This window comes from Loxodonta africana, chromosome 14 (assembly GCF_030014295.1).
Source record: "Loxodonta africana isolate mLoxAfr1 chromosome 14, mLoxAfr1.hap2, whole genome shotgun sequence".
In the NCBI taxonomy this organism is placed as follows: Eukaryota; Metazoa; Chordata; class Mammalia; order Proboscidea; family Elephantidae; genus Loxodonta; species Loxodonta africana.
In genome coordinates this window covers 6,877,468-6,902,755 of record NC_087355.1, presented here as the reverse complement: position 1 = coordinate 6,902,755, position 25,288 = coordinate 6,877,468, and the positions used below count along the sequence as shown (strand labels likewise).

General features: G+C 48.4%; 1 pseudogene; it reads left to right on the top strand.

The window, feature by feature from the left end:
- The window catches only part of LOC100670603 (C-type mannose receptor 2-like), a 29,217-nt pseudogene extending 5,174 nt beyond the window's left edge, over positions 1 to 24,043 (top strand).
- The last annotated feature ends 1,245 nt before the right edge of the window (positions 24,044 to 25,288 follow it).

The window sequence follows — 25,288 nt, the reverse complement described above, 5'->3', positions numbered from 1 at the left end:
GGGAAAACATCTGGGTGACCCCTGAAGCATCCCAGAATGGAGTGGAGCCCAAAATCCCAGTCTGGGCACTGCTTCTGTTGCCGGCGCCTCTGCCTTTAATTGAAGAAGGTCCTTGCCTCTCACTGGTCAAGAATGAACGGCTAAGGCATGGAGAATTTTCCACAGGAGAAAAACTATTAAAGAGGCTGGCAAACAGAGATGAGGAGGGCCTAGGCAAGGCTTACCTCCACCTCCCAGAACAAAGAACTTGCTCGGATTTTTAAAGGTTTTTGAAGGGGAGGGGATTGGGAAGGATTTATGTTTATTCATAGGTACAGGCTGGGTTTTCCAGGAAGTGGCCCGTTAGGGTTGGGATATGTTAACTAAGGTGAATGCACAGCGGTTTCTAAGTCCCAGGGGCTTCTGGGATTTATAGCAGTACTTGTTATGGGGTGTTGCACCTGTGCAGTCTCACTCCACAAGTTTGATTCCTCAGATCCAGCTGCAGCTCTCTGCTGCCCCTGGTGGAAGGTCACATCGCAGTCAGAGGCGGATGGTCTGCGACATCCCTGGGGCTAGTTCCATGGGTTGCTTCTGAAAAAGAACTTTGAGGAAGTCTGTGAGCTTATCATTAGGTTGCCTTGACCCACTGTTCCAGGATGTGTTTGGTCTGTTGGCAATTTTTTGTCCCTTACCATCTATTTGCAGCTTCAGTTACACACAAAGTTAGAGCTGATCTCAGAGGCCTCGGATTCCCTAGCTTACTTCTAGTGGGCACACACTCTCCTGCCCAGCCAGCAGAGTCCTACCTGAATCTGACATTGTGAGTGGCTTGGTGAAGGCCTGTTTTCTCTTGTCAAGACCCAAGTGAGGCCCTTGCCCTCAGACCCCTTTTCCTGGAGCTCTGGCTATGGGACAAACATGAAATGCATGGAAATGGGGCAAGGAAGGGTCAGGCTGATTAGTTTCTTAGCCTTGGGGTGCAAGGAGAGGAATTGGGGTGTGGAGGAGGGAACAAGGGAAGGAATCTTAGATGGGCATAGAGATGACATCGGTCCCAGCCAATCAGAAGTGACACCCCCTTTCCCAGCCCTGTGCTTCGGCCTAACTGGGCCCCATTAGTGGCTCAAGGACCCAACTCCCCATTCCCTTCATCCAGGACTGCCCAGGCCACACAGAGCCCACAACTAATAAAAGTTTTTTGAGATAATGGTGGTTCCGTTTATTGAGCTAGGTGGACCTGAGCTGAGTTTGAATCTTGCAGCAGGAAACCTGTTGATAGAGAGGCTCGGGGGCTGTAGGTAAAGAGGTCCGAGGTCAGCTGAGGCTGACAAGCCCTCACTTGGGCATTGATAAGAGAAAACAGGCCTTTACCAAGCCACCTACAATGTCAGGCTTAGGGGGGTGGCCCACCCTGACTCTTGACCCATCTCATTCTAAAAGTCTGAGTCAGACAGAGAGTCCGTCCTGTTGTTACCAATTGCCAGTCTGACACAAGGGGTCCTTGTCTTTTCCCGAGTAAGAAAATATGCAAAAGACAAACTTTATCTTCAGCAAGCTTTATTTCGCTTGTGTCAAGCAAGAGGAGTCAGCGGGGGACTTAGCCTCTCCAAAAGGCTGAGTCAAAAAGGGAAGCTAGGCTAGGGCTTATATGGGTTCAGTGGAGACAATGGAGTAATGAATATTTAGTGGGCTTCTTTCAAGGGGCGGGTGCTTCTCAGAATGGAGGTGCATGTTAATTAGGTTGCAAGTGCATTTGGAATCCAAGCTGGAACCCTCTGATATTCAAGATGGAGTCCTCTCGGCAGCCCTTGACAACACTTATTATGGGATATAGCATAAGTGCACTGATCTTTGGCATTACATCTCCATCTTCAAAGGGCTAAGGAAGGTGAAACAGTGATCACACTTTGTTCTTCTGTCTGTAAAGGGAGAAGGGACTAGAAAAACACTAAGAAGGAGATAGTAACTCACAGTTGTTTCAGCCTTATCTCATGTTGACAGGGTGTGGTTCCTGTTTACCCAGCTTCTGGATGGTAATCTTTTAACAGCTCTCTTGCTCTGCCAGCACAGTTAACCCTATCTGTATCACTGTCTCAGATGGAATCTCCCACCACCTCCTGGGCCTCCAGCAGGCCTGTCGTTGTTGTAGGGTGCCATCCAGTTGATTCTGACTCAAGCAACCCCATGTGATGGAGTAGAACTGCCCCATAGGGTATTCTTGGTAGTAATCCTTAGGTAAGCACATCACCAGGTCTTTCTCCCATGGAGCCAGTGGGTGGGTTTGAACCTCCAACCTTTTGGTTAGCAGCCCAGAGCTTAAACACTGCAGCACGAGGGCTCCTTCCAGCAGCCCTGAAGGGGTTCATTTTTTCAGCATCTCCAAGGCCTGACCTGGTGGGGAGGGCAGATCTGAGATAGGTTCTGGAGGAGGTGACTCGGGGCCCTGCTCTGTGTTGACACCAGCGGGCAAGTGCTGGGCTGAGCAGCTGGGTCACTGAGCAGCAGCCTCACTGGTCTCTGTAGACAAGTGGGCCAACGTGAAGGTGGAGTGAGAGCAGAGCTGGCAGCCCTTCCAGGGCCACTGCTACCGCCTGCAGGCAGAAGTGCAGGTGGCAGGAGTCCAAGAATGGCAAAATGGAGTTCATCACCAAGCAGATCAAACAGAGTGAAGGGTTGCCTGTGCACACGCTTAGTGGGGGGCAGGGGCAGGAGGCCAGGGGCTGTCCCTACCTCCCCTGCTGTTGGGGGAAGCTGATCCCTTGCTGTCTCTCTCCCCCGATGCATCCCCAGAGGTGGAGGAACTATGGATCGGCCTTAATGATTTGAAACCGCAGATGAATTTTGAGTGGTCCGTTGGAAGCCTGGTGAACTTCACCCACTGATGCCCCTTTGAGCCCAATAACTTCCGAAACAGCCTGGAGGACTGTGTCACCATCTGGGGTTTGGTAAGACTCCCCTCTCCCTTGCACAGGACCCCAAAGAACGCCCCCTCCATCCTCGTGGGCCCGTGGCTGAAGAACATGTCTTAGTGGACAGTCCATCACCCCCCTTCCCCCAGCCTCTGAACAACCCAGGTTAGCATCTGTCTGTAATAGCCCCTCCCCCATTACTGTCTCAGCAGTCCCCCTCTCCACCATTCCCTTTCCCTCCACAGAGAGAGACTGCCTGGGATTGAGTCCCACTTTCACTGCCAACTAGCTGAGTAACTTAGGCAAGTTACTTAACCTATCCAGCTCATAGCAACCCTATAGGACAGAGTAGAACTGCCACATAGGGTTTCCAAGGCCGTGATCTTTACCGATGCACTCTCCCAAGGATCAGCTGGTGTGTTTGAACCACTGACCTTTTGGTTAACAGCCAAGCACTTAACCACTGCAGCACCAGGGTTCCTGCTGGGAGGATCAAAGGAGTTAATTCTCATTAAGCCCAGGACTCTGTCTGGTAGGTTCTTTATCTCCTGCCAGCTGTGCCTCCCCGCCAGCAGGTCATATCAGAACACACATTATTAGTGGATATGCCCCTAAAGCAGGGCTGCTTTGCCAACACCTGCCCCCGGGCCCCCACCCAGCTCAGGGTCCTGTCTTCTTAAGAAATTATGGGGTCATGGCTATTTGCAATGATTTTTAGCTAGAATGCAGTGCTGGAGATGAAGACACTGGTGCAGAGTGTCCAACAGAGGCAAGAGACCATTTAAGAAGGGGGACAAAGCCATAGGGACAGATCCCCCTCCCAGAGACAGATAAGACATTTGGCATCAGATACTGCAAACAATGCCAGGGCCTGTAGCGAGAGAGCCATCTGGCTTAGGGAATTGTCTTAGTTTCTTAATGCCGCTATTTCAGAAACACCATAAATGGGTGACTTTAATTAGCAGAAATTTATTTTCTCACAGTTTAAGAGGTTAGAAGTTCAAATTCAGGGCGCTGGCTCTGGGGGAAGGATCTCTGTCCAGTCTGGAGGAAAGTACTTTTTCTCAGTGTTTCTTGGAGATATCCACGTGGCATCTGTCTTTCGCCCATTCCTGCTGGCTCCTGCGCCTAAGCTGCTCCTTTTATATCTCCAAAGTGCTTGGCTTAAGACACCCTACACTAATATAGCCGCATTAACGTAACAAAGAAAAACCTATTCCCAGATGGGATCATATCCACAAGTATAGGGTTTAGGATTTACAACACATAATTTTGGGGGGCACAATTCAGTCCATAACAGGGATGCCATTAAAAAACTAAAAACAACTATTGAGTGCCTAATATGTGCCAGGCATTCTCTTTGATGCCAGGGATACAAACACCCCTGCCCTAGAGCGGAGCTTAAAGGCAGACAAACTGCTTGCAGGGAGGCTGTGGACTCTGAGGAGGACTAAGGTGGATTAGGGGCTGAGGACTAAACTCCTCTTCAGCTTTATCAGCTGAGATTTGGCTCTGGGTACGCAGGGCTCTGCCCACCCTGGGTGTACAGGTACTAATTAGACACCTTCCAAACTGGGCATCCCATCTGTCTGTTCTGCCATGGGTTACACTAACACCCTTAGCCAGTTTGTCCTTTGACATTTATAAAATGGGCTACACAAACATAAAGTCAAATACTATGAAAATGAGGAACACACAATTTACAAAGAAAAACATCTCAGCACAAAAAAGTAAGTGGAAAAATGAAATTGTCAACAACACGCATAAAAAGGCATCAAAATGACAGCACTAAACACATACTTATCTATAATTACGCTGAATGTAAATGGACTAAATGCACCAATAAAGAGACAGAGAGTCTCAGACTGGATAAAGAAACACGATCTGTCTATATGCTGCCTACAAGAGACACAACTTAGACTTAGAGACACAAACAAACTAAAACTCAAAGGATGGAAAAAAAATATATCAAGCAAACAACGAGCAAAAAAGAGCAGGAGTAGCAATATTAATTTCTGACAAAATAGACTTTAAAGTTAAATCCACCACAAAGGATAAAGAAGGACACTACATAATGATTAAGCGGACAATTGACCAGGAAGATAGAACCATATTAAATACTTATACACCCAATGACAGGGCTGCAAGATACATAAAGCAAACTTTAACAGAACTGAAAAGTGAGATAGACACCTCCACAATTATAGTAGGAGACTTCAACACACCACTTTCGGAGAAGGACAGGACTTCCAATAAGAAGCTCAATAAAGACAGGGAAGACCTAATTGCTACAATCAACCAACTTGACCTCGTAGACTTATACAGAACATTCCACCCAACTGCTGCAAAGTATACTTTTTTTCTAGCGCACATGGAACATTCCCTAGAATAGACCACGTATTAGGTCATAAAACAAACCTTTGCAGAATCCAAAACATCGAAATATTACAAAGCATCTTCTCAGACCACAAGGCCATAAAAGTGGAAATCAATAGCAGAAAAATTATGGAAAAGAAATCAAATACTTGGAAACTGAACAATACCCTCCTGAAAAAAGACTGGGTTATAGAAGACATTAAGGATGGAATAAAGAAATTCATAGAATGCAACGAGAATGAAAATACTTCCTGTCAAAACCTCTGGGACACAGCAAAAGCAGTGCTCAGAGGTCAATTTATATTGATAAATGCACACATACACAAAGAAAGAGCCAAAATCAGAGAACTGTCCCTACAACTTGAACAAATAGAAAGTGAGCAACAAAAGAATCCATCAGGCACCAGAAGAAAACAAATAATAAAAATTAGAGCTGAACTAAATGAATTAGAGAACAGAAAAACAATTGAAAGAATTAACAAAGCCAAAAGCTGGTTCTTTGAAAAAATTAACAAAATTGATAAACCATTGACCAGACTGACTAAAGAAATACAGGAAAGGAAACAAATAACCTGAATAAGAAACGAGATGGGTCTCATCACAACAGACCCAACTGAAATTAAAAGAATCATGTCAGATTATTACGAAAAATTGTACTCTAACAAATTGGCAAACCTAGAAGAAATGGATGAATTCCTAGAAAAACACTACCTACCTAAACTAACACAATCAGAAGTAGAACAATTAAATAGACCCACAACAAAAAAAAAGAGATTGAAACAGTAATCAAAAACCTCCCAACAAAAAAAAGCCCTGGCCCGGATGGCTTTATTGCAGAGTTCCACCAAACTTTCAGAGAAGAGTTAACACCACTACTACTAAAGGTATTTCAAAGCATAGAAAATGACAGAATACTACCTAACTCATTCTATGAAGCCACCATAACCCTGATACCAAAACCAGGTAAAGACATCACAAAAAAAGAAAATTACAGACCTATATCCCTCATGAACATAGATGCAAAAATCCTCAACAAAATTCTAGCCAAAAGAATTCAACAACATATCAAAAAAATAATTCACCACGACCAAGTGGGATTTATACCAGGTATACAAGGCTGGTTTAATATTAGAAAAACCATTAATGTAATCCACCATATAAAGAAAACAAAAGACAAAAACCACATGATCTTATCAATTGATGCAGAAAAGGCATTTGACAAAGTCCAACACCCATTTATGATAAAAACTCTCACCAAAACAGGAATTGAAGGAAAATTCCTCAACATAATAAAGGGCATCTATACAAAAAAAAAAAAATTTTTTTTTTTTTTTTTTATACAAAGCCAACAGCCAACATCACTCTAAATGGAGAGAACCTGAAAGCATTTCCCTTGAGAACGGGAACCAGACAAGGATGCCCTTTATCACCTCTCTTATTCAACATTGTGCTAGAGGTCCTAGCCACGGAAATTAGGCTAGACAAAGAAATAAAGCGCATCCGGATTGGCAAAGAGGAAGTAAAATTATCTCTATTTGCAGATGACATGATCTTATACACGGAAAACCCCAAGGAATCCTCCGGAAAACTACTGAAACTAATAGAAGAGTTTGGCAGAGTCTCAGGTTACAAGATAAACATACAAAAATCACTTGGATTCCTCTACATCAACAAAAAGAACATCGAAGAGGAAATCACCAAATCAATACCATTCACAGTAGCCCCAAGAAGATAAAATACTTAGGAGTAAATCTTACCAAGGATGTAAAAGACCTATACAAAGAATCTACAAAGTACTACTACAAGAAACTAAAAAGGACCGACGTAAGTGGAAAAACATACCTTGCTTATGGATAGGAAGACTTAACATAGTAAAAATGTCTGTTCTACCAAAAGCGATCTATACATACAATGCACTTCCAATCCAAATTCCAATGACATTTTTTAATGTGATGGAGAAACAAATCACCAACTTCATATGGAAGGGAAAGAAGCCCCGGATAAGTAAAGCATTACTGAAAAAGAAGAAGAAAGTGGGAGGCCTCACTCTACCTGATTTCAGAACCTATTATACAGCCACAGTAGTCAAAACAGCCTGGTACTGGTACAACAACAGGCACATAGACCAGTGGAACAGAATTGAGAACCCAGATATAAATCTATCCACATATGAGCAGCTGATATTTGACAAAGGCCCAGTGTCAGTTAATTGGGGAAAAGATAGTCTTTTTAACAAATGGTGCTGGCATAACTGGATATCCATTTGCAAAAAAATGAAACAGGACCCATACCTCACACCATGCACAAAAACTAACTCCAAGTGGATCAAAGACCTAAACATAAAGACTAAAACGATAAAGATCATGGAAGAAAAAATAGGGACAACCTTAGGAGCCCTAATACAAGGCATAAACAGAATACAAAATACTACCAAAAATGATGAAGAGAAACCAGATAACTGGGAGCTCCTAAAAATCAAACACCTATGCTCATCTAAAGACTTCACCAAAAGAGTAAAAAGACCACCTACAGACTGGGAAGGAATTTTCAGCTATGACATCTCCAACCAGTGCCTGATCTCTAAAATCTATATGATTCTGTTAAAACTCAACCACAAAAAGACAAACAACCCAATCAAAAAATGGGCAAGGGATATGAACACGCACTTCACTAAAGAAGATATTCAGGCAGCTAACAGATACATGAGAAAATGCTCTCGATCATTAGCCATTAGTGAAATGCAAATTAAAACTACGATGAGATTCCATCTTACTCCAACAAGGCTGGCATTAATCCAAAAAACACAAAATAATAAATGTTGGAGAGGCTGCAGAGAGATTGGAACTCTTATACACTGCTGGTGGGAATGTAAAATGGTACAACCACTTCGGAAATCTATCTGGCATTTTCGTAAAAAGTTAGAAATAGAACTAGCATACAACCCAGAAATCCCACTCCTCGGAATATACCCTAGAGAAATAAGAGCCTTCACACAAACAGATATATGCACACCCATGTTTATTGAAGCTCTGTTTACAATAGCAAAAAGCTGGAAGCAACCAAGGTGTCCATCAACGGATGAATGGTTAAATAAATTGTAGTATATTCACACAATGGAATACTACGCATCGATAAAGAACAGTGACGAATCTGTGAAACATTTCATAACATGGAGGAACCTGGAAGGCATTATGCTGAGCGAAATTAGTCAGAGGCAAAAGGACAAATATTGTATAAGACCACTATTATAAGATCTTGAGAAATAGTATAAACTGAGAAGAACACATACTTTTGTGGTTAAGAAGGGGGGAGGGAGGGATGGTGGGAGAGGGTTTTTTTACTGATTAATTAGTAGCTAACTGCTTTAGGTGAAGGGAAGGACAATACTCAATACATGGAAGCTCAGTTCAACTGGTCTGGACCAAAAGCAAAGAAGTTTCCGGGATAAACTGAATGCCTCAAAGGTCAGCAGAGCAATGGCGGGGGTTTGGGGACCATGGTTTAAGGGGACTTCTAAGTCAATTGGCAAAATAATTCTATTATGAAAACATTCTGCATCCCACTTTGAAATGTGGCGCCTGGGGTCTTAAACGCTAACAAGCGGCCAACTAAGATGCATCAATTGGTCTCAACCCACCTGGAGCAAAGGAGAATGAAGAACACCAAGGTCACACGATAACTAAGAGCCCAAGAGACAGAAAGGGCCCCATGAACCAGAGACCTACATCATCCTGAGACCAGAAGAACTAGTTGGTGCCCGGCCACAATCGATGACTGCCCTGACAGGGAGCACAACAGAGAACCCCTGAGGGAGCAGGAGATCAGTGAGATGCAGACCCCAAATTCTCATAAAAAGACCATACTTAATGGTCTGACTGAGACTGGAGGAATCCCGGCAGTCATGGCCCCCAGACCTTCTGTTGGCCCAGGACAGGAACCATTCCCGAAGACAACTCATCAGACATGAAAGGGACTGGACAGTGGGTAGGAGAGAGATGCTGATGAAGAGTGAGCTAATTATATCAGGTGGACACTTGAGAGTGTGTTGGCATCTCATGTCTGGAGGGGGTATGGGAGGATAGAGAGAGTGGGAAGCTGGCAAAATTGTCACAAAAGGAGAGACTGGAAGGGCTGACTCATTAGGGGGAGAGCAAGTGGGAGTACGGAGTAAGGTGTATGTAAACTTATATGTGACAGTCTGACTTGATTTGTAAACATTCACTTGAAGCTCAATAAAAGTTAATAAAAAAAAATACACGTGCTTGCTATTTTTACTATTGGGTCACATTAATTTTCTTAATCCTTCAATAACTCAATGTGGTAGATGATGAAGCAGGCTTAGAGAGATTAAGCAACTTGCCTAAGATCTCACAGTGAGTAAACATAGAGCTCAGACTTGAACCTTGTCCCTCTGCCTCTATATCCCTTCCTCCTGCCTGGGTCTGGACCCCACAAAGTGTCCCTGCAGAGGAGAAGAGCTGCATTACCCTCTGGGTTGGCTACATCCACCAGCGGAGTCTGGGCAAACCAGTTTCACTGGAGCTGCCTGGGCCAGACCCCAAGCCCAACTTCAGCGACTCCTGTCCCCAGGGCTGGGCCTCAGACCTCAAACTCTGGCACTGCTACAAGGTAGGGCAGCCTGTTGGTATGGCGGGCAAGGGGGAGGCAAGCACAGAGGGGCAGCCCACCTGGAGGGTTCCCAGTGAGAGCCAGCCATAATCCAGACAGGTGGGCCCCAGAGATGCCTTTCCCCAGACAGAGTGAACTTCTGGTGAAACCGTTGCTGTGGGGATTGAGCTGGATGAGGTATACTCTGAGGCCTGGCGCATAGTAGGTGCACAGTAAACATTTGAGGAATTGAAGGAGCCAGAGAGATCTTCTGTTTCAGAGGCTCCCAAATGTTGGGGTCAGGCTGGCTATTCTTCAGAATCACCTGGGAGAGGTTGGTGATAGGATAATCTAGACCTTCACCATGGAGATTTGAATTCTGGAGGTTGGGGTGGGACCTGGTAATCTGAATTTTTAAATTCTGCACAGCCAGGTTTGGGAGCCATTGATGTAGTCCAAGATCCTTTATTACATGGAGGAGCTGAACCAAGGGGAGGGATTTGTCCACAGCAAGTTGTGGCTATACTGTGATCAGAGCTCCAATGTCCTCATGGTTAAGGGACCGGGCAGAGAGCTGTTCTCTAGGAGCTGCCTGCGCCAGCTCCCCTTCCCCTGGGGCTCATTCTCTGATGGGCACAATCGTCCTTAGCTAAACTAAGCCCTGGTCCAGTGAATCCCAGCCCCCCTCCCACTGTCATGGGGACAGCAGCTGGTGCCCCCTGGGGAGCTGGACCAGTGGGGGTGGCTGGGACAGCAAGACTTTGCTCCTACAAGTGTTCACCTCAGACCGGCTGCAGGACAAGAGGAGCTGGGCCCAGGCCCAGGAGGCCTGCCAGGAACTGGGGGCCCAGCTGCTCAGCCTGGCCGGCTATGAGGAGGAGCATTTTGTGGCCAACAGGCTCAACAAAATCTTCGGGTACTGAGCCTGGAACATTGCAGGGGGCACAGGTGCCTGAGTGCCTGTGTGTGCAGCTATAAGTGGGGCGGTGCACACAGGTGTGGGAGCAAGCACCACCAGCAGACTGTTGGTTTGCTGGGGATAGGATGTGGGGCAGAATGAAGGTGGCCCCAGTGAGGCCTGCCTGTGAGCTTGGAATGACCCATGGATCTGTTTCTAGGACCAGGCCCATCCCACCCTCCCTTGAATAACATAGTTTTCTGGAGTCTTGGGAGGACACACTGGTCTTCGGAGACCCTGCATCGCTTACCAGCAACAACCCCCTCCAGACTCACAAGCTTTTACATAAGTAACCTTCTGACTTACCCCTCCTTCCCCATTGCAAAATCTCCCACAATCTGATCCAAGTTGAGTACTTTCTCCCACACCACATCTTCCCACAATAACCCACACTCAATAAACAGCTTTTCCCCAGGGACAGGGGGAGCAAGACTATACATGTGAGTGCTCATGGGGTCCCCTGGGATCTGTCTCTCTCCTGTGGGGTCCTATGACACACAGTAGCTACATGCCTTCAGCACTGGTAAAACTCAAAGGCACCCAGGCTTCCTGAGATCTTAATTCCAGGGATATCTCCTCCCAGCAAAGGAGCCCTGGTGGCTCAGTGGTTAAACACTCAGCGGGTTTGAACCCACCGGGTATGATTAATGACCCCTTTTTTGACAAAGGATAGGTTATTTTCTCAAGGTCACAAAACTGGTACATGGATGAGCCAGGGCTTGAATCCAGGCTTATCTGACTCCAGAGCCCAGGTCTCTTTTGCATCCCCATCAGCTTCTTAAAGTCCCCGAGGTAAAAGCCTGCAGAATCTTCCTGGCCAGGGCATCCTTCACCCTAAGCGAAACCAAACGGATGGGAGAGCCAGGCCGCCACTCCTTGAGCCAGGCGCCCAGTCCAGCTCTTCCCAGTTCTCTCTGGCTGTCTCCTTTTTAAAGTGGGCCTGAAAGTGTATTGCCCAGTGAGTGTGAAGCCCAGATGGAGAGGCCTGGGTCCTGGGGGCTGCCCAAGTCAGCGCTGCAAGGGGCAGGAGGCATGTTTGGGTGCCTGCTCCTTTCATTCTCGTCCCTTCTTTCCATCCCCCTGTCCCTCTCCCCACTTGGTGAAGTGAATCAGAGCCCGAGATTGAAGAGTAGCACTGGCTGTGGATGGCGCTGAACCATCGTGACTCTGGAGGCAAAAAAAGCTGGCACTGGAGAAATGAACTGGGAGTAAATGGGCCTGGAGGAGGTGGGATGGGGGCGGAGCCCATGGGTGGGTGGGGCTTGATTGGGGCGGGGCCTCTGACCCCAGCTGGCAGGTAAACAAAAGCAGGTTGGCGGCTGAAGGTGGGGAAGGGGGGAACCCAGGCCAGTCTGGCAAGACGACAACAACAACCGGAGCTGTGAGGTGCTTGATCTGGCCTCCTTGCGGTGGCTGGCCATGGAGTGCAAGCATGCAGTGGGAGACACAGCTGGACTAGGTCTGCAAGACCCCAGAGCTGGGGGGGCGGGGCACTGGGCAGCCGGGACTGGCAGGGCTGGAGGAGCCGGCAGCCAGGGGAGGGTCTCATTTTTCTTGCAGCGTCTCTGTCTCCCATTGTCCCCGCAGGCACAGATGTGCGGGAGCCAGACATGAGCCCTCAAGGTAAGGCCCCCTGCTTGCCCACCCTCCCCCACCACACACACACCGCAGCCAGGAGAGGAGATGGGACTTCACCCCCTGAGACAAAGGGGGCTAGGGGTTCCAGCCTAGAGAAGGGGTTGAGTTGGCTCTAAATGGGGCACCCTCAGCTCTGTTTGCCTCTGCATCCAGGGAGGGGTAGGCTCTGGGCCTGGAGCCTGGTGCGGTTGCTTCCAGGATTCTTGAGCCTGCAGGCCTGCCACCCACCTGCCCTGGCTTGCCAGCTGGTACCCGCCTAGCCACTTATTTCGTCCCTTGGCCTGCCCCTCAGGCTGGCGGGAATGGTTGCACTTCCAGAAGGCCGAGTTCAAGTTCTTTCAGCACCACTCCAGGTGGGCCCAGGTGCAGCATATCTGCACGTGGTTCCAGGCCGAGCTTGCCTCCATGCCCAGACTGGCAGAGCTGGACTTCCTGGGACACAACCTGCAGAAGGCCGGGTACCAGTGAGGCAGGGGCTGAGGACAGGAGCATGACTGCACGAGAGGAGGCATGAGGGAAGCCCTGCCAACCCTCACCTGCCATGCTGGCTTCCCCAGGTCTCCCTGGGGCCGGGAGCAGCACTGGTGGATCAGCCTGCACACCTTGGAAAGCAATGGGTGCTTCAGGTAGGAGCCTCATCGGGCAGCAGGTGTGAGAAGAGGCGCATGCACGGATGACCAGCTGCCACCCTGGGCCTGCAGGGGAGTCGGCCCAGCATGGAGAGATAGTAGACCTGGATTTGAGTCCAGCTCTGTTCCTCTCTCGCAGGCCGGTGACCTTAAGCAAATGACTTAACATTTCTAGGTCTCCCTTCTCTCATCTGAAAATAGGAATATAATGCTTGCCTGGTAGTGAGGATTAGAAATAGTATGTGAAGTCCTCAGCACAGCATCTGGCACTAAATAATGGCAGCCCATATTATGTCTGAGGTCACTTATTATAAATGAGGCCCTGTCAGGCCGTAGGCAAGAACGTGCGATGGTCCAGAGAGGCCTCTGTCTTCAGGGCCTAGCCACAGGAGGATCACATGGGGATCTGAGCACATCTTGGCCCTTGGAGCCCTGCTCTGGAAGTCTCACCATTTCCTTATTGTTTGCGCTGCCATCATTAGTATTAGCTTCTACCTGTGGCTTCTTTGCAGGATATTTAAAGGCCACTTATTATCCCTATTATAAGGAGCCCTGGTGATGCAGTGGTTAAAGCACTCAGCTGCTAACCAAAAGGTCAGCAGTTTGAACCCACTAGCCTCTCTGTGGGCTAAAGAATGAATACAGCGTTGGAAACCTATGGGGTAGTTCTACTCCGTCCTATAGGGTTAGAGTTGGAATCGGCAAAGAGTTTATCCCTCCTGTAAGGACTACATTAGTTCACACTAGATAATGTAATCCATAACCCTCCTCATACACTGGAGTTGGCCAGCCTTAGCGTCTTGGAACTTTACTCCTCTTTAGAATAGCCAAGAGAATATTATACCTCTTCTACCTAAAAAAAAAGAGAGAGAGAGAGAAGGAAAACCAAGCCATGTGTATTATTATTAAAACTCTGGAAAAAACAGAAAGAAAGAACATAAAACTCACCCACAATTTCCAGAGAGCACTGCTATTGATATTTGTTGCTCCTCTTCCTGCCTTTCTACGTAATTGAGATCATACTAAAGAACACATTTCCGTATCCAACTTTTCTTTCTCAGTATTGTATTTTGAGCGTTTTCACTCGTCATTATGCTTTTTCAAAATCTTTTTCTCCTGACTCCTTTTGCCTAATTATTAGAGAGAATATATTTTATATATGTAATTGATTCCTTTCTTAATGCTTCAGAATTATTGTAATGATGTTAATTACTCCCTGCCCTGTCTAATGCTTTTTTAACAATTTATTTGTTGTTGTTGAGAATATATATATCAGAACATACACCAATTCAACTGCTTCTACAGGTACGGTTCAGTAACACTGATTACATTTTTCAAGTTGTACAACCATTCTCACCCTAGCTTTTCTGAATTGCTCCTCCCCCATTAACATAAACTCACTGCCCCCTAAGTTTCCTATCTAAACTTTTCAGAGACTGTTGTCAATTTGATCCAGTATTATTGTTGTTGTTGTTAGGTGCCGTCGAGTCGGTTCCGGCTCATAGTGACCCTACGCACAACAGGATGAAACACTGCCCAGTCCTGCGCTATCCTTACAATCGTTGTTATGCTTGAGCTCATTGTTGCAGCCACTGTGTCAATCCACCTTGTTGAAGGTCTTCCTCTTTTCCACTGACCCTGTACTCTGCCAAGCATGATGTCGTTCTCCAGGAACTGATCCTTCCTGACGACATGTCCAAAGCATGTAAGACGCAGTCTCGCCATCCTTGCTTCTAAGGAGCATTCTGGCCACACTTCTTCCAAGACAGATTTGTTCGTTATTTTGGCAGTCCATGGTATATTCAATATTCTTTGCCAACGCCACAATTCAACGGCGTCAACTCTTCTTCGGTCTTCCTTATTCATTGTACAGCTTTCACGTGCATATGATGTGATTGAAAATACCATGGCTTGGGTCAGGCGCACCTTAGCCTTCAGAGTGACGTCTTCGCTCTTCAACACTTTGAAGAGGCCCTTTGCAGCAGATTTACCCAATGCAATGCGTCTTTTGATTTCTTGACTGCTGCTTCCATGGCTGTTGATTGTGGACCCAAGTAAAATGAAATCCTTGACAACTTCACTCTTTTCTCCGTTTATCATGATGTTGTTCATTGGTCCAGTTGTGAGGATTTTTATTTTCTTTATGTTGAGGTGTAACCCATACTAAAGGCTGTGGTCTTTGATCTTCATTAGTAACTGCTTCAAGTCCGCTTCACTTTCAGGAAGCAAGGTTGTGTCATCTGCATAACGCAGGTTGTTAACGAGTCTTCCTCCAATCCTGTTACCCCGTTCTTCTTCATATACTCCAGCTTCTCGGATTATTTGCCCAGCATACAGATTAAATAGGTATGGTGAAAGAATACAACCCTGGCGCACACCTTTCCTAACTTTAAACCAGTCAGTATCCCCTTGTTCTGTCTGAACAACTGCCTCTTGATCTATGTAAAGGTTCCTCATGAGCACAGTTAAGTGTTCTGGAATTCCCATTCTTTGTAGTGTTATCCATAGTTTGTTATGATCCACACAGTCGAATGCCTTTGCATAGCCAATAAAACACAGGTTAACACCCTTCTGGTATTCTCTGCTTTCAGCCAGGATCCATCTGACATCAGCAATGATATCCCTGGTTCCACATCCTCTTCTGAAACCAGCCTGAATTTCTGGCAGTTCCCTGTCGATATACTGCTGCAGCCGTTTTTGAATGATCTTCAGCAAAATTTTGCTTGCGTGTGATATTAACAATATTGTTCTATAATTTCCACATTCGGTTGGATCACCTTTCTTGGGAATAGGCATAAATATGGATCTCTTCCAGTCACTTGGCCAGGAAGCTGTCTTCCATATTTCTTGTCACAGAGGTGTGAGCACCTCCAGCGCTGCACCTGTTTGTTGAAACATCTCAATTGATATTCCATCAATTCCTGGAGCCTTGTTTTTCGCCAATGCCTTCAGAGCAGCTTGGACTTCTTCCTTCAGTACCATTGGTTCCTGATCATATGCCACCTCTTGAAATGGTTGAATATCGACTAATTCTTTTTGGTATAATGACTCTGTGTATTCCTTCCATCTTCTTTTGATGCTTCCTGCATCATTTAATATTTTCCCCATGGAATCCTTCACTATGGCAACTCGAGGCTTGAATTTTTCTTCAGTTCTTTCAGCTTGAGAAATGCCAAGGGTGTTCTTCCCTTTTGGTTTTCCATCTCCAGCTCTTTGCACATGTCATTGTAAAACTTTACACTGTCTTCTCGAGAGGCCCTTTGAAATCTTCTGTTCAGTTCTTTTACTTCATCAATTCTTCCTTTTGCTTTAGCTTCTCGAGGCTCAAGAGCAAGTTTCAGAGTCTCCTCTGACATCCGTCTTGGTCTTTTCTTTCTTTCCTGTCTTTTCAGTGACCTCTTGCTTTCTTCATGGATGATGTCCTTGATGTTATTCCACAACTCGTCTGGTCTGCAGTCACTAGTGTTCAATGCATCAAATCTATTCTTCAGATGGTCTCTAAATTCAGGTGGGATATACTCAAGGTCATATTTTGGCTCTCATGGACTTGCTCTGATTTTCTTCAGTTTCAGCGTGAACTTGCATATGAGCAATTGATGGTCTGTTCCACAGTCGGCCCCAGCCTTGTTCCGACTGATGATATTGAGCTTTTCCATTGTCTCTTTCCACAGATGTAGTCAGTTTGATTTCTGTGTGTTCCATCTGGCAAGGTCCATATGTATAGTTGCCGTTTATGTTGGTGAAAGAAGGTATTTGCAATGAAGAAGTCGTTGGTTTTGCAAAATTCTATCATTCGATCTCCAGCATTGTTTCTATCACCAAGGCCATATTTTCCAACTAACGATCCTTCTTCTTTGTTTCCAACTTTTGCATTCCAATCGCCAGTAATTATCAATGCATCTTGATTGCATGTTCGATCAGTTTCAGACTGTGGCAGCTGATAAAAACTTCTATTTCTTCATCTTTGGCCCTAGTGGTTGGTGCGTAAATTTGAATGATAGTCGTATTAACTGGTCTTCCTTGTAGGCATATGGATATTATCCTATCACTGACAGCATTGTACTTCAGGATAGATTTTGAAACGTTCTTTCTGATGATGAATGCAACACCATTCCTCTTCAAGTTGTTATTCGCGGCATAGTAGACTATATGATTGTCCAATTCAAAATGGCCAATACCAGTCCATTTCAGCTCACTAATGCCTAGGATATCGATGTTTATGCATTCCATTTCATTTTTGGCGATTTCCAATTTTCCTAGATTCATGCTTCGTACATTCCAGGTTCTGATTATTAATGGATGTTTGCAGCTGTTCCTTCTCATTTTGAGTCGTGCCACATCAGCAAATGAAGGTCCTGAAAGCTTTACTCCACCCACGTCATTAAGGTCAACTCTACTTTGAGGAGGCAGCTCTTCCCCAGTCATCTTTTGAGTGCCTTCCAACCTGGGGGGCTCATCTTCCAGCACTATATCGGATAATGTTCCGCTGCTATTCATAGGGTTTTCACTGGCTAATGCTTTTCAGAAGTATACTGCCGGGTCCTTCTTCCTAGTCTGTCTTAGACTGGAAGCTCAGCTGAAACCTGTCCTCCATGGGTGACCCTGCTGGTATCTGAATACCAGTGGCATAGCTTCCAGCATCACAGCAACATGCAAGCCCCCACAGTATGACAAATTGACAGACAAGTGGGGTTGATCCAGTATAGGTAGTTCTTAAAAGAGCACAATGCTCAAGGCAGACATTCTTTACTAGTTGAGCTAAATTATTATTTAAGAAGATTTCAGGGGATATTTTTGATTTAAGGTTTAAAGTTTCTGATGCTTTTGATTGAAGTATGCAAGGCTGTTTGCCCCTTCACTAACTGGCCCCAGACACCCAGTTTGACACACTATCCTCCATTGCATCCTCATAGCATTTGGATGTAGGTTGATGGTTCACTGGGAGAATTCTCTCCTTCCATGCAGGAGACCCGGGTTCGATTCCTGGTCATTGTTTTCCCTGTGCAGCCACCACCCATCTATTGGTAAAGCTTGTGTGTTGCTACGATGCTGAACAGATTTCAGCAGAGCTTCCAGACTAAGACAGACTAGGAAGAAAGGACTGGCAATCTACTTCCAAAAATCAATCAGTGAAACCCCTATGATCATGGGGATGGCTCAGGGCTGGGCAGCATTTCATTCTAGTGTGCATGGGGTCGCCATGAGTTGGGGGGCCAATTAGATGGCAGCTAACAACAACAACAAAGCGTTTACGGGTCTGCCTCTCCCCCTAGCTTTAAGGGCAGGGCCACTGACGACCAACATACCATCTGATACACTTGCACGTGGTAGGAACCCCAAGTGTTTGCTGGACTGAACTACTCTCTCCCTTGAGGTGTTAACTTCCTGCTGGTGCTGGTGTGACCTTGCTCCTCTTAATTTTATGATTAATGTTAGCAGTTATTTAAATGGAGCCTCAGGGTGCCTCTGAACTACTTCTGTGAACTCAAATGCATGAACTTTGTGATAAGCCTCCAAAAACTTCTTGCATTTATTTCTGGGTTTACCATTTCCAACCCACAATCACTTCTGCATCTGTAAAGCTGGTTCAGGATCCACTCGTTAGTAGTCAGACTTCCCACTTGTTAAATACCTACTGTGTATCATGCACTCTTACCTTTAAAATTACCATGAAAGACAGATTTTTACTCCCATTTTACAGAAGAGAAAGCTGAGACAGAAAGGTTAAGTTAGAGCTGAATCTGATCCACTCTCCCCCATACCTTTGAGACTCCAAAACTTACTTTTACTCTTTCTCCCCCATCACACTGCTCTAAGCAGGAAATTACTGGAAACCATTCATTTTCTAAGAGTCTTCTCTGGACAAAAGATTTCCCACACAGAGTTCCTTTAACCTTATAGAAGTATTGAAGGTGGGAAAAGAGAAACATAAAATTATAGAGTTAGAAGCTGCTGCATAACAAAGATACTTCAAAAATAAAGATAACAGAATCCCTGGGTGATGCAAAAGTTTAAGTGCTTGACTAATAGCCAGAGGTTGGTGGTTCGAATTCACCCAGAGGTACCTGGAAAGGCAGGCCTGGCAGTCTGCTTCAGAAAAGTCACAGCCTCGAAAACCCTACGGAGCAGTTCTACCCTGCACACATGTGGTCACCATGATCAGAATTGACTTGGCAGCAACTAACTACTAACAGAGGTGATCACATAAGTTTCCGACAAAATTCAGGAAGGTGTTTAGCAGAAAGTGAGACAGACCTCGTTTTTATCTGCTCAGTGCTTGGCCCACACGCTGTCATTATAGATAGCAGAACCTTCAGTGGCCCAAAGAAAGCTTCCCATTTAAAAATTCCCCAGAGCGTGTGCAAGTGCGGGTGAAGCTGCTGTGCCAGGCTGAGAGGGTGCTGGAGCCTTCCGCAAGGAGACCCAGGGGTTTTAGTTCCTAGATATTTATCCCCAGAGCCTATTCAGAGGGGGTGTCTGGGTTTGTGGGACAGGGAGGTGGAGCTGGACATCACTCCTCCCCCTTCACCCTCCAGTGTTTCCAAATCAGGGCCACGACCCTGAGAACCAAGCGAAGTGGTCAGAGGCACAGATCTCCTGTAAACAGCAAGAGGCCCAACTGGTCACCATTGCAAGCCCTTGGAGCAAGGTAGGGCCAGCCCATGGGGAGGCCCTAGTACCCTCTGACACAGCCCCTTGAAACGGCTAGAGAAGAGCGAGCAGAGGCTTACTCTGTCACTCATGACTCCTTGGGGACTGTAGCCTTCATCACAACCAGCCTGCCCAATGTGACCTTTGACCTTTGGATTGACCTGCATGCCTCCCAGAGGGACTTGCAGTGGGTGGAGCAGGAGCCTCTGTTGTATGCCAGCTGGGCATCCGGGGAGCCCTTTGGCCCTAGCCCAACCCCCAGAGGCAACAAATGGTGAGGATGCCCCCTTCCCACTCTCTGTCCTCACCCCTGCCCTGGCCTGCTGGCCTCCACCCCCTGGGCCTCCCCCTCCCAGCCTCTTTGTTCACAGCGCAGCCTTTTGGAAATAGTGGCACAAGGGTGGGGGCCGCAGCATGGGCTTCCCTGAGCAACTCCTTCCCCACACCAGCTGTGTGGTGGTCCTGCACAGCCTCTCAGCCCCCTGCACTGGCTACTGGGATGACCAGAGCTGCATGGAGATACACGGCTGCATCTGCCAGAAGGGCACTGGTCAGTGTCAGCAGTGAACTGGGAGGCCCCAGCCGGGCCTGCACGGGGCCAGGTGCTGCGGCCATGCCAGAAGGAATGAGGCCTCAGGGGACCCAGGGGCAACCCCCAGAGCCCAGTGTCTACTGGGGAAGCAGATGGGCGGAAAGGCAAGAGGCCAATGAAAGGGAAAGGTAGTGAGAATCGAGGGGTCTCAGGAGGAAGGTTTGGGGGTCTGGAGGGTTGATGGGAGAGCTAGACACGGAGCTGCATGGCACTGGCAGGTGCACTATCCAGAACTCGAGGTTCTGTGCAGGGGACACCTAGAGTTGGTTGGGGTCGTCCCTCTGCCCTGGGTTCCTTGGGTGAGGTAACTCAAGGCTGCTAGCTGTGCTTATCCACTTGTTAGCAAACATGCACTATTAGTAATAAGGGTGGCTAACACTCATGGAGCATTAATCTGGGCCAAGCAGTGTCCCAGAGACCTGGTCTCTGCCTGACTTCCGATGTCCCTGCCTCATGCCCGGGAATGGAGTGCGGGCCTCAGAGCCCAGCCTGAGCCCTGGCTGCTTCCCTGTAGACAGAAGCCTCACTGAGCCCATCCCCAGCAGCCTTGCCCCCTCCCCGAGGCACCCAGCTCTCCTATCTCAAAAGCACCTTTCTGCTGCTGCAGAGGCCACTGCGCTGGCAAGATGCCCTCCTGCTGTGCCAGAGCAGCAATGGCAGCCTGGCCTGCGTGCTGGACCTCTACACACCCAGGCCTTCCTCACGCAGGCTGCCCGCGGGCTGTGCACTCCGCTCAGGATCAGGCGGGCTAGCGAGGAGGTGGGGTGCCATTATGTGGCTCCGGGGGCCCTGCCCTCCTAAGCCCCTCTTATTTACCCCCTCCACCCCCGCGCTGTCCCCTTGCTCCCACACTGATGGCCCCGCCCTCAGGGCTCTAGGCAGTACTCGTAGGTCTCTGTGGAGCCGCTGGGCTACTTGAGCTGGCAGGACGGGGAGCCCCAGCAACCTAGGGGCTGCGCCTATGTGGATATGGATGGCACCTGGCACACCACCAGCTGTGACATCAAGTTGCAGGTGGCTATGTGTGGAGTTAACGGTGGTGAGTGCCCCAGCTCTGGGGCCAACAGGTGGGCAAGGTGAAGTCGGACCCTGGGAGGACTCTGGGCCGTTCCACCATCCTGCACCCCCACAGGGACCCCTCCTCCCCCAAGAATAAGGTACCGTGGCAGCTGTCCCCAGGAGCTGGCTGACTCCCTTCCGGGAGCACTGTTACTTCTTCCACCTAGAGCTGCTGCTGGGCCACTGGGAGGCGCTGCAGCTCTGCCAGAGAGGTAAGTGGGGGGCAGGGCTAGTGCGGGGTACGCACACTCTAATACTCAGCCTAGAGCCTGCGCATGGGCATTACAGCCGGAGTGGGCATTTCAGGGGGTGACCTCTTCTCGTGGACACTCATAGACCCCACGAATGTGCTCATGCGTAGCCACCACCTGTCTGTAGAGGCCTAATGGGGGGGGAGGGGGGGAGGAGCAGGTAGGGTGCCCGAGCCCTGGGTAGAGCATGTGTGCCCTGGGTGCCGTTTGAGGCGGGGCTCCAATTAGCTTTTTTTATTGGCATTACAGTTTCCATCACCAGCTGTGATAGATCATGGAGCCATTTAATGGTTACTGCCCTAGGTGTTATTTTTCTTAGACACTTGCCTGTCTATCAGTGGAGGCTTGCATGTTGCTCTAATGCTGAACGGGTTTCAGCAGAACTTCCAGGCTAAGACAGACTAGGAAGAAAGGCCTGGCAATCTACCTTCAAAAATTAGCCAATGAAAACCATGGGTCACAATTGTCTACAACTGGCCATGGCAATGACAAAGAACCAGATAGTGTATCGTTCTATTGTGAATGGGGTCGCCATGAGTTGGGGCTGAGTGGATGGCAGCTAACAACAACAGCAAAGCATTTACAGGTCTGCCTCTCCCACTAGCTTTAAGCTCCTGGGGGACAGCGCCACTGGTGCCTGACCTAACACCTAATATACTTGCACATGAGTGTTTGCTGGACTGAGTGCTTGGCAGCTAACAACATAGGTGACGTTACACATATAACCCCCCTACACGCACATGCACAGGCTCCACACCCATCCTCTTCTCAGGTGGCCAGAGAGGTGGGCTGGGGCCTCTCTGGGGGGCTCTGCTACCCCAGGGAAGCCTGTCTGCCCTGATTTGGGCCCGCTTGTGTCCAGCAAGTGGGCAGTCCTGTCCATTCTGGATGAGGTGGACAACTTGTTCATTTGGGAGCATCTGCAGAGCTCTGAGGACCAGAATCGGGGCGCCTGACTAGGCATGAACTCAGCCCCGGAAGGTGGGTACCCCGTGGCTGGGGCGTGGGTAAGATCTCAGGCTGTAGGGATGGGCTCGGGTGGGAGCTTCTAGAACAGGCCTGCTCTCTCCCTTCTGCCCCGTGCCCCCTCAGTGCCTTCTCTCCCGTAGCAGGCACCTGGTCTGGCAGGACAACACAGCTGTGAACTACTCCACCTGGGGTGCCCTGGCCTGGGCCCCAGCATGCCGCGCCACAACAGCTGTTCCTGGATCCAGAGCAGCAGCGGGCTGTGGCGGCCCGTGCCTGCACCAACATCACCGTGGGCATTGTCTGCAAACTTCCCGGAGGTGAGCGCCCTGAGGGCAGGCACACTCAGCCTCAGTCTGCCCCCATACATCCAGGGCTGGGGTGAGGAAGGGACCACTTCTCAATCTGCACAGGGCATGGTGGCTGGGAGGGCATGAACAGACCAGGCCTGGGGCGGTGGGGAGCCCTCCCCTGGGATCATTCGGCTGTGGGAAGGACTGGCCCTGGGGCTTATCCTCCCAACTAGCCAGAATGCCCAGACATCAGCAAACTGCTGTCCTTTGGTAGTGGTTAGAGAGCACAGACGGATTTGTGTTGGAACACCATCATTTACCAAATGTGTGACATCGGGCAAGTTACTGATTCTGCGCCTCAGTTAGCTCATGCATAAAGTGCAGGCAATAATAGTACCTACCTCATAAAAAAAAAAATAGACATATATATATATAAAAACAGTTGCTGTCCAGTCAGCTCCAACTCATGGCAACCCCGAGTGTGTCAGAGTGGAACTGTGCTCAGTAAGGTTTTCAGTGACTGATTTTTTGGATGTAGATCACCTGACCTTTTATCTCAGGTGCCTCTGGACGGGCTCAAACTTCCAACCTTTCAGTTAGCAGCTGAATGTGTTAACCATTTGCACCACTCAGGGCCTCTGGTGAAGATTAAATGAGTAAAAAAGCGTCTGATGCTTACCTGTGTTCTACATGTGTTTACTTATCGTTATTATTATTGACTGGTTCCCTCCCTTCCCTGCAGCTGAGGAGAGCAGCTTCTCCCCATCAGGTAAGCCAGAGATAATGCTGAGACTAGCCGACCCCATCCCCACTCGTCTTCCCATTGTTCCTGTGGCAGGCAGGCAAGAGGGGGCTGGGAGGGCTGCCCCACCTTGGTGAGACATCTAGGCCTGAGGACCACCTCGCCTCAGCAGTGCTCCCAGAGAACCCGGCGGCCTTGGTGGTGGTGCCGATGGCAGTGCCGCTGCTCCTGGTCATGCTGACCGCAGCAGTGATCCTGTACCAGTGGCGGAAGAATGTTGAGCCCACACTCTTGGGCGCCCACTACAGCCGCAGCTCCTCTGGCCTGGTGAGGCCACTGAGAAGCACATTTTGTTGTCTAACACAGAAATGAATGAGCAGCAAGACTAGAGCCATAGGCGTGGGTAGGGCTGGGGGCAGGAGGAGCTGGGGCCCTGAGTCTGCAGGGCCCCCACCTGCTACTAGTCCAGTTGGCTTATGGAGGGATGCCCTTGGGAGTACTGTTGAGACCCAGTGCTGGGCAGGGCCTGTGCTGGTGGGGGTCCCACCCTCCTGTGAGAGCTGGACTGAGAGCAACATGGTGTTTTCCTTTCTGAGGGGCCTGAGGTCTTGTCCTCTGGCCCTGCGCCCCCACGGTAACCAAAGGCAGGATGGGGAGGGAACAGGAGCCTCTTTGCCGCTTCCTCCATGGGCCCCTTGCCCAGGCATGCTGCCATGCCCCAGGACCCTCTTCCTATTTGCTCCCCTGTCCCCTCAGGCAGCTCTCTGTCACCTCTCCTTCCCACTTGGCTGCCTCAACTCTGAGCCCCTCACCCTGGCCCCTCTTCTTGACCTTCCTTCTGAGCCAGGGCCCTGGGGCTTGGGGAGCCCTCTTGCTCTTGGTAGGAGCATTACAACTCCTGTGCCTGCTGGGGTGGCATGGGGCATGGCGGGAGAGGCCTGGGTCAGGCTGGAGAACCACTGCATCCGTGTGGTGTCTGCTGGGCCGGAGACTGGACTGTGGAGAGACACCCCAACCTCCCAGGAGTGACAGGGCTGAGCTGGAGTGCGTCTGGTTCCTCCTCCTGTCCCTTTAGAGATATATGTTGCTGTGAATCTTGTATCATTAGTTCCTTCTGGAGCCCATCTCTGTGCCCTGTGCGGACACTCTCACTTCAGTTCACCCTGCTGGGTCTGCTCCCCCTTTCCTCTGTCCCTGGGGATTGCATGTGCTCAGCAGTGCACCTTCCAGCCCGTGTCCATGGGGATAATGAGACCCACATCCAAGGTCTATTTGAAGGATATCTGAGGATTAAATAAGGAGCCTTTGTGGCACAGTGGTTAAAGCACTTGACTGCTAACCAAAAGATTGGCGTTTAGAGCCCACCAGCCACCCCACAGGAGAAAGAAGTGGCAGTCTGCTTCCATAAAGATTTATAGCCTTGGAAGCCCTATGGGGTAGTTCTACTCTGTCCTGTACGGTTGCTATGCATCAGAATCAACTCAATAGCAGTGGGTTTTTTTTTTTTTTAATTTTTATTGTGCTTTAAGTGAAAGTTAACAAATCAAGTCGGTCTCTCACAGAAAAACTTATATACACCTTGCTACATACTCCCAATTGCTCTCCCCCTGATGAGACAGCCCGCTTCCTCCCCT